The 13073-nt window shown below is 39.1% G+C and overlaps 1 protein-coding gene across 1 annotated transcript in view; it reads right to left on the bottom strand.

Moving 5' to 3' along the window:
- Positions 1 to 12501, bottom strand: part of SERPINB7 (serpin family B member 7) — a 45618-nt gene extending 33117 nt beyond the window's left edge. Inside the window, exon 1 of the mRNA XM_019729335.3 lies at positions 12353 to 12501. The gene's annotated coding sequence lies outside the window, so the exon portion shown is untranslated. The remainder of the gene's footprint in view (positions 1 to 12352) is intronic.
- Between the last annotated feature and the right edge of the window lie 572 nt (positions 12502 to 13073).

The following is a 13073-nucleotide window of genomic DNA, read 5'->3' as shown; positions in this document are numbered from 1 at the left end:
GCTTTAAAACTATTTTCTAACTATACTCTTGTATTTGCAGTGTAATTTTAAAATACCCACATAAATTTTAATTAAATCTGTAAATTCAGTGGCTTGGGAGCTAAACATAAATCAAATTCTTTCTTTATTAACAGATGGATATATAAGGAGCTAAAGGAAACTTTAGAGAGCATTAATCTAAATCTCCCATTTTACAATATGAAAAAATTAGGACTAAGAAAGTTTATGTTTTTTTCAAATAAGAAACAGTGGGAACTGCCTCATATGATTATCTCAACATATGATGAAAAAGCCATTGACACAATTCAATACCCATTCATGATAAAAAAAAAAAAATTTTAAACACTTAAAAAAAAAGATGACTACTAGCTCTGCTACCACACAGCGTTGCACTGAAGTTATTAGCAAATCAATCAGAAGAATAAGAGTGGGTCAAAAAACAAGCAAAATTATCTGTATTTGCAAGTGTTGAAAGAAAACCACAGATAATTAATGATAAAAGCAAACCAAGCAAACCAAACAGCTAAATAATTCTGTGAGTTAACAGGTATAAAATTAACACATAAAAATCAATGAAAAGTCCAGAGTTATACCCAAAAACCTGTGGAAAGTGAGAATATGATAAAGGCAACATCTCAAATCAATAGGATAAAGATGGATATTTAAATAAACAACTTTAGGACAACTGAATAGCCATTTAGAAAAAGATAAAGTTAGATCCATGTACCACCCCATATAAATAGAAATAAACTCCAAATGAATTAGGGATCTAATGTAAGAAATAAAACCATAGAAGTACTAGGGGGAAAAAAAAGTATGGGTCAATTCCTCTGTAACGTCTCTGAAGAAAAAGGTTTTTCTAACTATGGCTCAAAATCCAGAGAAAATAAAAGATTAACAAATTTGACTACAAAATAAAAATTAGAATTTGTGCATGTCAGAAAATACCAAAACCACATCAAACTGGAGACAATATTCACAACAGACACAGGCTTATAGCTCTAATATGCAAAGAATTCTTAAACAATTCTTAAAAATACAAACTTGATAAAAAAAATGTACAAAAGACATGAACAGGCAATTCATACACACACACACACACACATACACACACACACACACACACACACATTGTTTAGCTTTCAATAGACTTTATTTTTAGAGCAATTTTAGGTTCACAGCAAAATTGAGTGGAAGGTAAAGAGATTACCCAAATTCCTCCTACCCCAACACAAGCATACCCTCGCCCGTTATCAATTTCCTCACCAGAGTGGGACATTTGTTACAACTGATAAACCTACACTGACATAACATTATCATCCAGAGTCCATAATTTACATTAGGGTTCACTCTTGGTGGTGTACATTCTACGGGTTTGGACAAATGGATGCAATATGGCCACCAATATAATATCACAGAGCGGTTTCAGTGCCCTAAAAACCCTCCATGCTCCACCGCATTCCTCCTTCCTCCCCACTCCTATTTTAAATTTTTATGTAGTTTAAAATATATGATTTCTTCTAGTGCTCTTATGTTTAAAAACTCCTTCTCTGAGATCCAGCACCTAATTTCTCATGTCTTTTCTCTGCTAACTTGGTTTGTTTTATTTTGTTTCTTTCCATACTTTTTTGGTATGAAGTGACAATCTACATATTTAATAATAATCATGATAGTTAATCAATTATCCTACTGTTATGTCTTTAAACTCTCTTTCCCTCAAATATGTGCAATTCCCCTTCGTCACAGGCTAAATTTTAACTAGGTAACAGTCAATTTCTGAGCTGTATTCCATTTCATTAATCTGCCCATTTATTTTTTTGTTAATTAAAACTGTTTAATAAAAGTATACGCCAGTATTTGATATGGCAAGTCCCTCAAAACTGCTTCTTGTTTTCAAAATGTTCTTGGCTGTTTTCACTCATTTGATTTTTCCACAGGAATTTTAGATTTATTTTTCAAGAAAAACATCCCACTACAGAGTATAGTAACATTAATATCTGAGCTTTTAAAAACATATTGAGTCATGCGTTACTTAAGGAGGATAGTCTTGGTGCTCTGGTACAGCCCCTCCTGGAAGATTAGAATAAAGGTTTCTCAGGACATTTCAATCAACAGGTTGGGAAAAGCAGGAAACTGTACATCGGGATGTAGAAATGGATGGGAACAGCCAGAACTCAAAAAGCACAGGCTGACTTCCTTCGAGAAAGGCCCAAACCATTCAGTCACTCAATGTTTACTTGAATATGAATCCGAGAGAAAATAGATTTGGATTAGAAACCGTACACACAAGCAATTGGGGGACGAGCTAGAAAAGAATAGAAAGGTAGCTTCTTCCTAGATTAGCTAACCAAATCCCACCTGCCTTCACATGATTCTGCTCCAGATGTTGGGAACCAAGGCTGTAAGTAATTGAAAACAGTTCCTCTAAGTGTATCAGAAGAGTCAGAACTCAGACGAGTCCAACTCTTGGGAGAATTCTTCTCTTTTACCCTGAAGGTTGGGTAAGTTTCACTCTCGGGCCTGCCTTCAATTTAGTTCATACCATATAAATGGCATGCAGAGTTTCTGTTTTCATAACATGGGAAATACTTCACAATTGTAATTGTATTATAATGCAATTCTTTATAGTGACCCATTTAGAGACACAGGACAAACTTGTTCTTTTCTGGCTTCCTTGGCCTGGAATATGTTCCCAAGTCATGGAATTCTCACAGCATTGGCATGGTGAGATGTTAGGATTTAAGTCACCAAAAATTAGTCTTTAATTTAGTTTAAAAAAAAAAATTTAGTGAGCATACATTCACAGGACATGTTCTTTAACAAAGAAAAGTATTATTTGCCCAATGGCCACTAACATCTGCCTGACTAAACCCAAATCAAAGGTGTCTACAACTCACCTAGATTATTGGTTTTTAGCCTGTAACCTCCTTCTCTGACTTTCTATTATTTAAGGTACTCTTCATAAATTCTTTATATTCCCATAACACCTCAACATCAACTACTTAAATTTTGGACCACTAATCATCCTTTAGGCCAAGCATCCAACGAGTTTGAATATTACCAAATTTAGCTTCTGGCTGTGACTTCACCAGGATTGTTTTAAAATAAAGGAAGCCAAAGGGGTGGCCGGTTAGCTTAGTTGGTTAGAGAGCAGTGCTTTTAACAACAAAGTTGCCGGTTCAATCCCCACGTGGGCCACTGTGAGCTTGCGCCCTCCTAGATTGACATAATTACTTGACTTGGATCTGATGAGTCTAGGAAAAACACACTTAATAAAAAATATTTAAAAAAAATAAAGAAAGCCTATTTTTAGACCCACTCATAAATTTCAAGTAGATTATTTATTAATTTTTAAATTTTAAAAATTAGACTAGCTCAAACATAAAATCATTTTAGGTTGACGATTTTAAAATATTTTAGTAATAACAACAGAAACCCTATAGAACAATTTATTCTAGTGACCAAATTACTTTCTGAAAGATGCCTTAGTTGTTTCCACTTGTTAGCATACTATTTAACCTTGTTTTTTTTTTTAAAAAAAAAAAAAAGTAATAGCAGGAAAATTTGAAGCACAACGCTGCATGGAAGATACACAAACCTTTCAATAACTTCCTGTAACAATTCAGAAAAATTCTGTGAATGTTTTGATAATGAAAAGCAGACGTTTGTATGATGTTAGTGAAGGTGCCTGGTCTCTTTGTAGAACAGGATTTTCACCCATCCTTCTATTCTTTGCACGAACAATTATAAAGTGAGTCTGTGACTAACCCAGTTCACCCCAACCCCAAGGTGATGGAATATGTTTAACACAACAGCACAGTAGCTAGACACACACCCCATTGTATTTCTGATGCAATCTAAAAATCAGTATATGACCTAACCTTAAAGAAATCCCATCAACCTCTTAACCTCTTAATTCACAATATCTGCTTATGTTATGGGCATAAGAGTAACTCAATGTTTAATTAAAAATGTCCTTTTGTTATATTTGTGTAACTCCTGTTTTGTGATCAAATACATGATCGTTGAGAAATAAAAATGAATCTAGAATGTATTGCTGAATGCAGTGCAATAAGTCATCATATTAAATGACTCTTCTCTTAAATGTTTGTACATGAAAAGGTGAAGATTAAGAAAACCCTTATTTTACATGCCTATTTTTAAAAGTCCTGGTGTTCACAGCATTAGATTGTAAAGAGAGCAAATGCTTAAAATCACAGAACAAGTGAGTGTCAGATATATCTACAAAACTAACTCAGGCCTCTGATTCTTAGTCTCCTGCACTCACCACTGCTCCATGGATGTTTTCTTCTGAGGTTAATGAAAGTCAAGTGGAGCATATACCACGTCCTTTTAGTCTCCTTTTCTGGCTCCTCCTGTTCCCTTTATGCTCTAAAGGTTGATCCCTCTTTTCTTCCCACTCTCACTCCAGGAAATTTCACCTTTCCCATTACTTCCAAGGCCACCTACCACTGAGGACTCCCAAATTTATATTTCCAGACCTAACTGCTCCTTTAATTTCTATATTCCAATGGGTACTTGACTTCTCACAGGCATCTCAAACTTCTCACCTTAAAATCTGCCCTCATGAACTTTCCCCAAACCTAGTCTTCCTCTCCAGTCTTCCCCATCTCCGTAAAAGGAACTTCCATTGGCCCAGTTTTTCTAGTATGAAATTTGAGAGTGATCGTTGACTGCTCCATCTTTCCCATATTTATGCAGTCCATTGCCAAGTGCTACGACTCCTCCTCCAAAATAGATCTGAGGTTTGTCCACTTATTATCTCTCAGCTCTTGCAATAGTTTCCGCCCTTCTCTCACCTCTTTCACTCTTGCTCTCCCCAATCTGTTCTCTCCATCAAGCAGAATCATTGTCTTTAGATATAGGTGGATCATGTTACTTCACAGGCTTCCCTATGTTCTTGGTAGTGCCTACAAGGCCCTGCATGATCTGGGCTTACTCTCTGCCCACCCATTCTCCATGCTCCTCCTCCCTCCTGTAGTGGCTTGAATTGTATTCCTCTAAAAAGATATCTAACTTTTAACCCCCAGTACATGTGAATATGATCTTAATTATAAATAGGGTCTGTCTTCGTGGATTTAATTAAGTGAAAGCTCTTATGATGAAATCACCCTGAATTACCCACATGGGCCCTAAGTCCAATGATGGATGACCTCATGAGACAAAGAAGAGTGAGATTTCAGACAAAGAGACAGGGGAAGAAGTAACATGATAACAGAGGCAGACATTGGAATGATGCATCTACAAGGCAAGGAAGTCTGGAGCCACCAGAAGCTGGAAGAGGCAAATCAGGAATTTCCCTAGAGCTTTCAGTCGGAGCGTTGACCTGTTGTTGCTTTAGTTTCAGAATCTGGACCCTCAGTACTGTAAGAGAATACATTTGTGTTGCTTTAAACCATGAAATGTGTGTTAATCTGTTATAATGTCCCTAGGAACCTAATACATGACTAAGCTCCGACATACTGATCTTGAAATTACTCAGAAGAGTGAGCTGTTTCCTCCACAAAGTCTTCAGGTTTCCACTACCAGGAATGAAAACTAGGACCTTGGCATAAATGTCACCTTTTCAAAGATGTTTCCTCAAACCCTAATCTAAATTAGGTCCTCCCTTCTTTACTCAGATACCTTCCCTTCAACATTTATGAGTTCCTGACTATGTATCCATGTATTTATTAAATGTTTGTCTCTCCTTTACACTCTCGGCCCCATGAATGCCATGTCTAGATACGTCTATTGTGTCACTACAATAACCTCTATCCCAGCAGAGTAGACACTAAAAATAATTCTTCAATAAATGAAATTACAGAGATAAAAGGGGACAAAGGATCTCCTTTTGTTGGTGAGTATTCTGAGAAGTAGCCTGTCCCATGTTAAGTTAGCTGAAGTCCATCAACTGTATTAAAGTTAAACTAAGTGTTGACGCAATAAATTATGTTCCATAGACATAGGATTAATTCAATTAAATCAATGTAAAATCTGAAAAGAAAAGGCCACAATAAGGAAAACTAATTCCGCTTTGATATTTGATCTGCTGAAGAACAGGCGGATTTTTGCTTATATTTATCCACCACCATGTGAACTGGCTGAGATAGCCAGCTGACAGTTCAAAACCAGGCCACAGACAACCATGAAAATCAGATCCTTAACACATGTAGCTTTTGCATGACTGTGCCGGAAACTAGGATTTTTAACATATATGATGTCTTCCCGTTTCCTTTCATCCCATAAGCATGTCAAGGGGGCCGCCATGTCTCTTAGCACCTGATACACACATTGGTGAATGTACCCATCTGTAAATCAGACTAATAATAGAGGAATGTCTTGAGCAGGTGAGATCTGAATCAGGGTACAAAGACTATATCGCCAGAGAGAAGAGAAAGCATTACCGTTGTATCAGAGAGAAATTCCATGAACATGTTGGCATTGAGTACAAAGCCAAAGAAGAATATTAACTATAATAGAACTTATTTTAATAAAGGTACCCATTCAAATCCTCCACTTTTTCCCCCTCCACTCTGTGGTTTCATTCATCCACTCATTGGTGTAACAAACTTTCATCGAGGGTTGTTGTGCCGCACTATACGGGCACGAAGGAAGACACAGTCCCTGCCTCCAGTGGGCCCAAAGTCTGGGATGGGACACAATATATGAGTAATCACACGGCAGCATAGAAAGTGCCACAGGGGGCGATGTCTGAACAACCAAGGAATAGAGTTCACTGAGTACTAGAGGGAGCGGGAAATATTTCTCAGCGAAACCCAGACCTGTGAGACAAGGTGGACTTGCTCATGGCTGGAGGGGCAGAAAGGGCTGAGCTACCCAGGCAAGTGTTCCAGGGTCATAAGGAATATGGCACCCTTCAAGTGACCAATGGAACTAGAGGTCCAAGGCAGAAATATATATATATATATATTTTTAAGTATAGGAGGAAAAGAAAGTAAGAACAAAGCTAGGTAATGAAATAAAAGGGAATCAGAATTTGAAAATAATCAGTTGTGGAAGAAAAAACAAAAAAATGAGTATGTCCAGAGAGGCTAGAGTGCTCTCAGTTATGGCCCTTCATCGTGTTTCTGTGTAATGAAAAATATATACTGCTTCTCAGCCATCAGTTTTAGTAGGCAAGAGTCAGTAACATTCATATCACCTAGAACGCTGTTTTTCAAACAGCAGGTTACAATCCACTGGAGGAAATGAAATAAATTTAATGGCTGGATGCCAGTATTTTTTTTTAATTAAATATAGTAAAATGTGATAATATAGGATACATCAGAGCAGATGTATGGAATAAAATAGATCACAGATTACTGCTCACAGCAAGGGCAAGTATTATCTCATATGCACTCGCATATAATCAATAACAATGTCATTGAGCATCATAAGCAAAATTACTTGATAGGCACTGACCAAGAAGTAGGTCCACATTCAGTGGTGTTTCCACTCAAGTCTTGACACCCCTCTGAAATCTTTCTTAAATATTTAGGGCTTAATACTAAAACCCTTGGACCCTGACCACAAGTTCTTGGGCCCTGACCACAAGACCAAGTTCTTACCTTTGTGTTAAGTGTATTTGGACCCCATGGGAATGCCTTTGAAGAGGCAGGCTTTCTTCCAAGGCAGGAAGTGGAAGCCTCATCATGTTGGTTCTTCCTGGAGAAAGGGAGGTGGTGGGAGGGAGTGGGCCCATCACACAGACACCAGGGTTTCCAAGTACGTTTGTTTTCAGCTTTATGTTATGTATACTAGAGATCCAGATAATATCAGGATCTGGTCTATGGAGGGGATCCGGCCATAAAGAACTGTCCCTGAAGCATCTTTCCACAGTCAGATGCTCCTTTTCCAGGGGCCAGATACACAAGATTTGAGACTAGATGATAAGTCACTGTTATTTACAACCAGTTTCTAGACAGTGGTTAGATTTCTGAAAGTTTCAGTGAATCAGGGAGCATCTTTTAAAAAATGACTTCATGACTTTCAGCTTTACTTTATACTAACTACTCGGTTCTAGACAGGAAAAAAAAATTTTGTTCTCTATGAAATTTAACTCCCATGTGCCACTTTTCACCAGTCAGGAAGTCTACAAATATCTGAGAAAAAAGAGCTAATTGTTGTGGATGGTGTCTGGCTCTGGGCACAGTTAGTCATTTGGGATAAGTCATGGTCATAGTAGTATTAAAATTTTCTAGGGGTTTATATGTCTGAACATTTTAAGGTCACACGGATCATGCTTTTGTTGTCTACTATATAGGTCAAAGTTGGTAATGGCAGTTGTAGGAAGTGTGTGTGTGTGTGTGTGTGTGTGTGTGTGTGTGTGTGTGTGCCAGAGAGAAAGAGAAAGAGAGAAAGAGAGAGAGAGAGAGAGAGAGAGAGAGACCAAGTGCTATGAGAATGTGGCAATGTGACAGTGACACCATGTATGAAGAAATGATTATTAGAATATGAAGACAACACACCCTCCTGGTAAAGCTGCTTATAGTTGAGAGAGCAGGTTAGGTTAGAGATGAACAAGCAAACAGGAAAGGATCCCTCGGAAATTAAAACTTATCAGGAAGGCAAACTAGACTGTGAACTTGAAGGGGAGCGCTACTGGTATTTTACTTAGTAGAAATGCAGTGTATAGGTTTAGAGAATGTTTTTCATCAGAAACTCTCAAGAGGAGAAGTTGGCAAACTTTTTCTGTAAGGGGACGGATGACAAAAATACAGAGGTGTGGGCCATACGGCCATCAGTGACTCAGTTTTTCACTTGTAGCATGAAAGCAGACATAGCAAAAAAGTAAACAAAAGGACATGGCCGTGTTCCAATAACACTTTATTTACAAAATCAGCTAGGTTTGGACCAAGAGCTAAGGTTTGCCAACCCGTACCCTAAAGCATTAAATGGCACTCTAGAGGTCAAGTAGGGGGTTACAGCATTTGGCAAACCACACAGTTGCTTTCTTGACAGACCTATATCTGACTCTATAACTGAAAACTATTGTACCAATAAAATCTAGAAAAAGATAATAGCAAATTAGCCTCTGTCAACCCTCACAAGCATTGATATATTATCTCTATTTGTTTTATTACTATTATTCCTATTTTGCAGCTGAAAATTGAGATTCAAAGTTATTCAGTCTTTTTTCCAAGGGTACACATGTTGTAATGACTGGGACAGAATTTAGAAAGGAAGAACAACTTTCTGTGTTTCCAACTCTTAACATTGAACAGAAACTTTCAAAATGGTGATGGTGACGCATGTGGGAAGAGGTAGAGAATTTGAGAAAAAGAAGGCTTTGAATTCACAGTAATGCCAACTACAAAGAAATAAAGGTCCTTGTAAGTTTTTCTATTTCTTCTCACACAACACACGCACGCACGCACACACACACACACACACACACACACACTGTCCGCCTCTGGTCTCTGGAAACTACTGGCAGAATCTAAAATGTAGGACAGAAGCCTGGGAGGAAGCCACAGTGACAGGCTTACCTGCCCTCAATAATTAATGGTTTCTAATCTCACAGAATCTCCTTTCTAGCTCCTCAGAAAATACTCAGCAGGGGACCTCTGTTTATCCTTCACCTTGACTCCAACTGGGACGGAGTGGAGACCCAAGTCCATTATGTCATATAAGATTGAATGGCTACATGGCTTTAAAAAGCTTTAACAAGAGACCGGGTTGAGCTTCTTGTTACATCTCAGCGTTGTCCCTGGATCCCTCTGTGGGTCCCACAGGTGAGTCTGAGAACAAAGCACTCACAAGCTGGTGTTCCATATCCCATGGACAGAAATGGCAAGTCACTGTATGCTATATATAAAAAAAAAAGTGTTCCTAACCAGTTTGGTGAAACATTACACACACACACACACACACACACACACACACACACACACAGCGTAATGATTTTATAGGACCTGGTATGCAGTGGCATTCATACTTGAAACTAAAACAGGTAATAACATGTGTGAGAAATATCTCTAGTCTTTACTTTGTATCCCCTAAGGCATGTTTCCATGACATAACATCCATATGCTAGAAAAAAAGCATCCTTCTACTTCTAAACTTCAAAGATTCATGTGTAACTCCCTAATATTTTTCTCAATAAATGCTGTTATTATCTGTTTCCCTCTTTGGTGATAGGTAATAACATATTGGTAAGCCATTACACTGACCTTATATAGAGAACTTGATACCTTTTTATTCATGAGGTTATGTAAGTCTTGTCAATAGTTGAAAAGCATTTTAAAAGTTCTTCAAAATGCAGATCTATTAAGCATAGCTTGCCTCCCTACCTCCTCTTTTAAAATGATGCTATTGCCAAGTGAATTTTGCTCAGCCTAACCAACAAACTCCAGCATCGGCCATTAAAACAGGCTAATTATACACCAGGGACACCAACAGAAAGAAACTAGGATCATTCTTATATTATCCCAAATTTTAGTCCCTAGTCATGCTTCCTCTAATCCAAAAATTTCTCACGACTTCTCACAGGAAAAGACAAAAGAAAAATTGAAAACAAGAGGGAAACGAGAAGAAAAGGAGTGAAGAAAACAGTGTTTTGCATCATTTCAGGAGAAATAAGGGGGGGGTGGGAATGGAAAGCTTCTACCTATGGCCTGAAATGCCATCTCAGTTCAACACCTCAGTTTAAGCCCTGTGGGGCCCAGGGAAACTATGAAGACATTGGAAGGACAGAAGTCAGGGAGGTCGACTGGGCTGGGGGAGGGGCTCGGGGCGGAAATCCACATCCACCGCCATTGTCTTTGCTCCAGCCTCTCTCTGAACGGCCCTCACGAGCAGCATTAGCCCTGACTGGGGTCTTGGCTCCTCTGAGAATCAGTCTCAGACAGCAGGCCTGTGCCTACAAAATGTCACTTGTGGAGTTTGAATCTCTTTACTGGTTTTCTAGTCAGCATTACCTGTGGCGATACAACCAAGTTCAGACAGGAACACAAAAGCTGATTAGTTCTCAGAGAATAAAGGAGGGAATCCATATTTGCTGTGTAACAAACCCAAACCCAGTCTTCTCTCATTACACATGACCAGGTTTGTTTAAACAAACAGCACACTTCCTGAGTGAGGGACTTAGTGTTTCATTCCACCCTATAAATATCTCTAAAGCACTTTTCAGACAAATGGGGGACTTGACACCTCTTTATAAGAAAAACTTCCAGAATAGTTTTACTTAATCCTTGTGGAGGAATCAAAGTGATTTTATTTATCAATATAAATATAAATTCCTCTACATATATATTAGCATTTAAAACCCCGCCACAGACTTTGGGTCAAAATTTTCCAGATACAACTGTGATTAAATGCATGCTTTCCTGTTGTTACCATTTGTGTTCTAACCATCCTAGATGTTAGGGCCTCACAAATATAAAGAGTCCTTCTCCTATCTCTCCTCGTGTCCCATGAGAAGCCCACTCTCTACTTCATTGTTATTGAGCACAAAATACAAGCAGGGGTATCCAGGTTATAAATTATTGTAGAAGGCAATTAAGCACAGAGATACTCTAAAGCTCAGCTGTACCCAGCTTTGCCCTTTTTGGAGAACCTTTGATTCTGAATAAACTTATCAGGTACTCAAAAGTGCCTGTTATTACTAAAAACAGCAATAGCAAACTCAAGCCTCTCACCATTGCTGTTAAAGTTGCTAAGTATCATTGATAATAATGAAAATATCACCAACAGGGAGTGTCTCACAGCTAGCAGACTTTTTTTGAGAACTATTATCATTATTACATTGCGGTCTCTAGCTTTTGTTTTTGACCTGGGAGCTGACATATAATTTGTCCCCAGGGTTTTAGATCATCTGCTATTAAAAAAAAGTGGGGGGGGGGGGGGACTAGCTTGTAAATATCCATTCATTTCATTCATTCACACATATTTATTCAGCAGCATTATGACTCCCAGGGATAGAAAGCACAGACACAAGCATTAAATACACTCATTGTATAAATTATCTTTTATACGCATCAGGATTTGTTCAGCAGTTGGCAGACACTTTCATATCAGGTAAAGAACAAAGCTGGTTTTCCTATATCCAATATGTTGGCCAGTGTGATAGGTCATTCTGATGTCAGAGATCCCTCTACAGCAACACTGCACAGAATAGAGATCGGATAGGGGAGCTTACGATGCCTTCGAGGAAATGCAGGAGGCTATGGTTTTTACCCAGCAAGGGGGTGTCTAACTGTCAGGGACCCAGATGCTAGAGGCAAAGCTGCTACTTCAAAGGAAGATGACTGCTCCCACAGATAGCTCCAGGGGCTGCCCATCAGTTTTAGGGAGTCTGAGAATCCCTAGAAGCCGAGAATAACCCAGCATGCATAAGAATGCCACTTACCTCCTCCCACTGCAGTTCGGAGGCCTTCACTGCTGGGCTCCAGTTCCTCTTGCCTCCTCCCTCCTAAGACTTCTCACTCCTCCAGTCTCACTTCTGCCAAGGTTCAGGGAAAATACCTCAGACTTCCCATTGGCTCAACCCCCAAGGGAGAGGTTGGCAATAACAGCAGCAGCAGCAGTGACAGCATTGCATGAAAAGTCCCTCCCTCTTCCAGACTTCACTAAGAGGAAAGGGACATCAAATGGGCTTCCCTGTCCAGCTCAGGAAGGCAGGAAGGCTGATCTCCCCGCTCAGCTGGAAGCATAGAGCAGTGTCATGCATAGTGTCTATTATTCCTCTTACTACTTAATCATGAGGACGGAAACCCAACAGCCCACAGAAGCAAAACATTCTAAAGGCTCTCCTTTAGATGCTCATCTAAACTCTGTGACCCTGGACGGAGGGCAGGTTGTAGGCTGCGTCAGGAATTAGAGGCAGCAGAATAGAACACAAGGAGGACATGAACATGAGCGTGAGCCAGAGGCAAGAGGGCCCAAGCAGCACAGAGAACTTAAGACAACCCAGCCCTCCCTCCGGGACAGAGGCCCAATGCATGGGCTTTATCCACTCCCAGGGCCATCAGTAGCTAAGGTTCAAGTGGTGTGCCTGAAAGACGAAGTGACTCAAGTCCCAGATCTCATGATAAGCTTGCGACATAAAGATGGTTGGTCAATAACACATA

The sequence above is a fragment of the Rhinolophus sinicus genome, chromosome 4, assembly GCF_057876585.1.
Source record: "Rhinolophus sinicus isolate RSI-liver-muscle chromosome 4, RSI-T2T, whole genome shotgun sequence".
In the NCBI taxonomy this organism is placed as follows: domain Eukaryota; kingdom Metazoa; phylum Chordata; class Mammalia; order Chiroptera; family Rhinolophidae; genus Rhinolophus; species Rhinolophus sinicus.
Note: the sequence above shows the minus strand (reverse complement) of the source record. Positions and strands in the feature narration are given on the sequence as shown.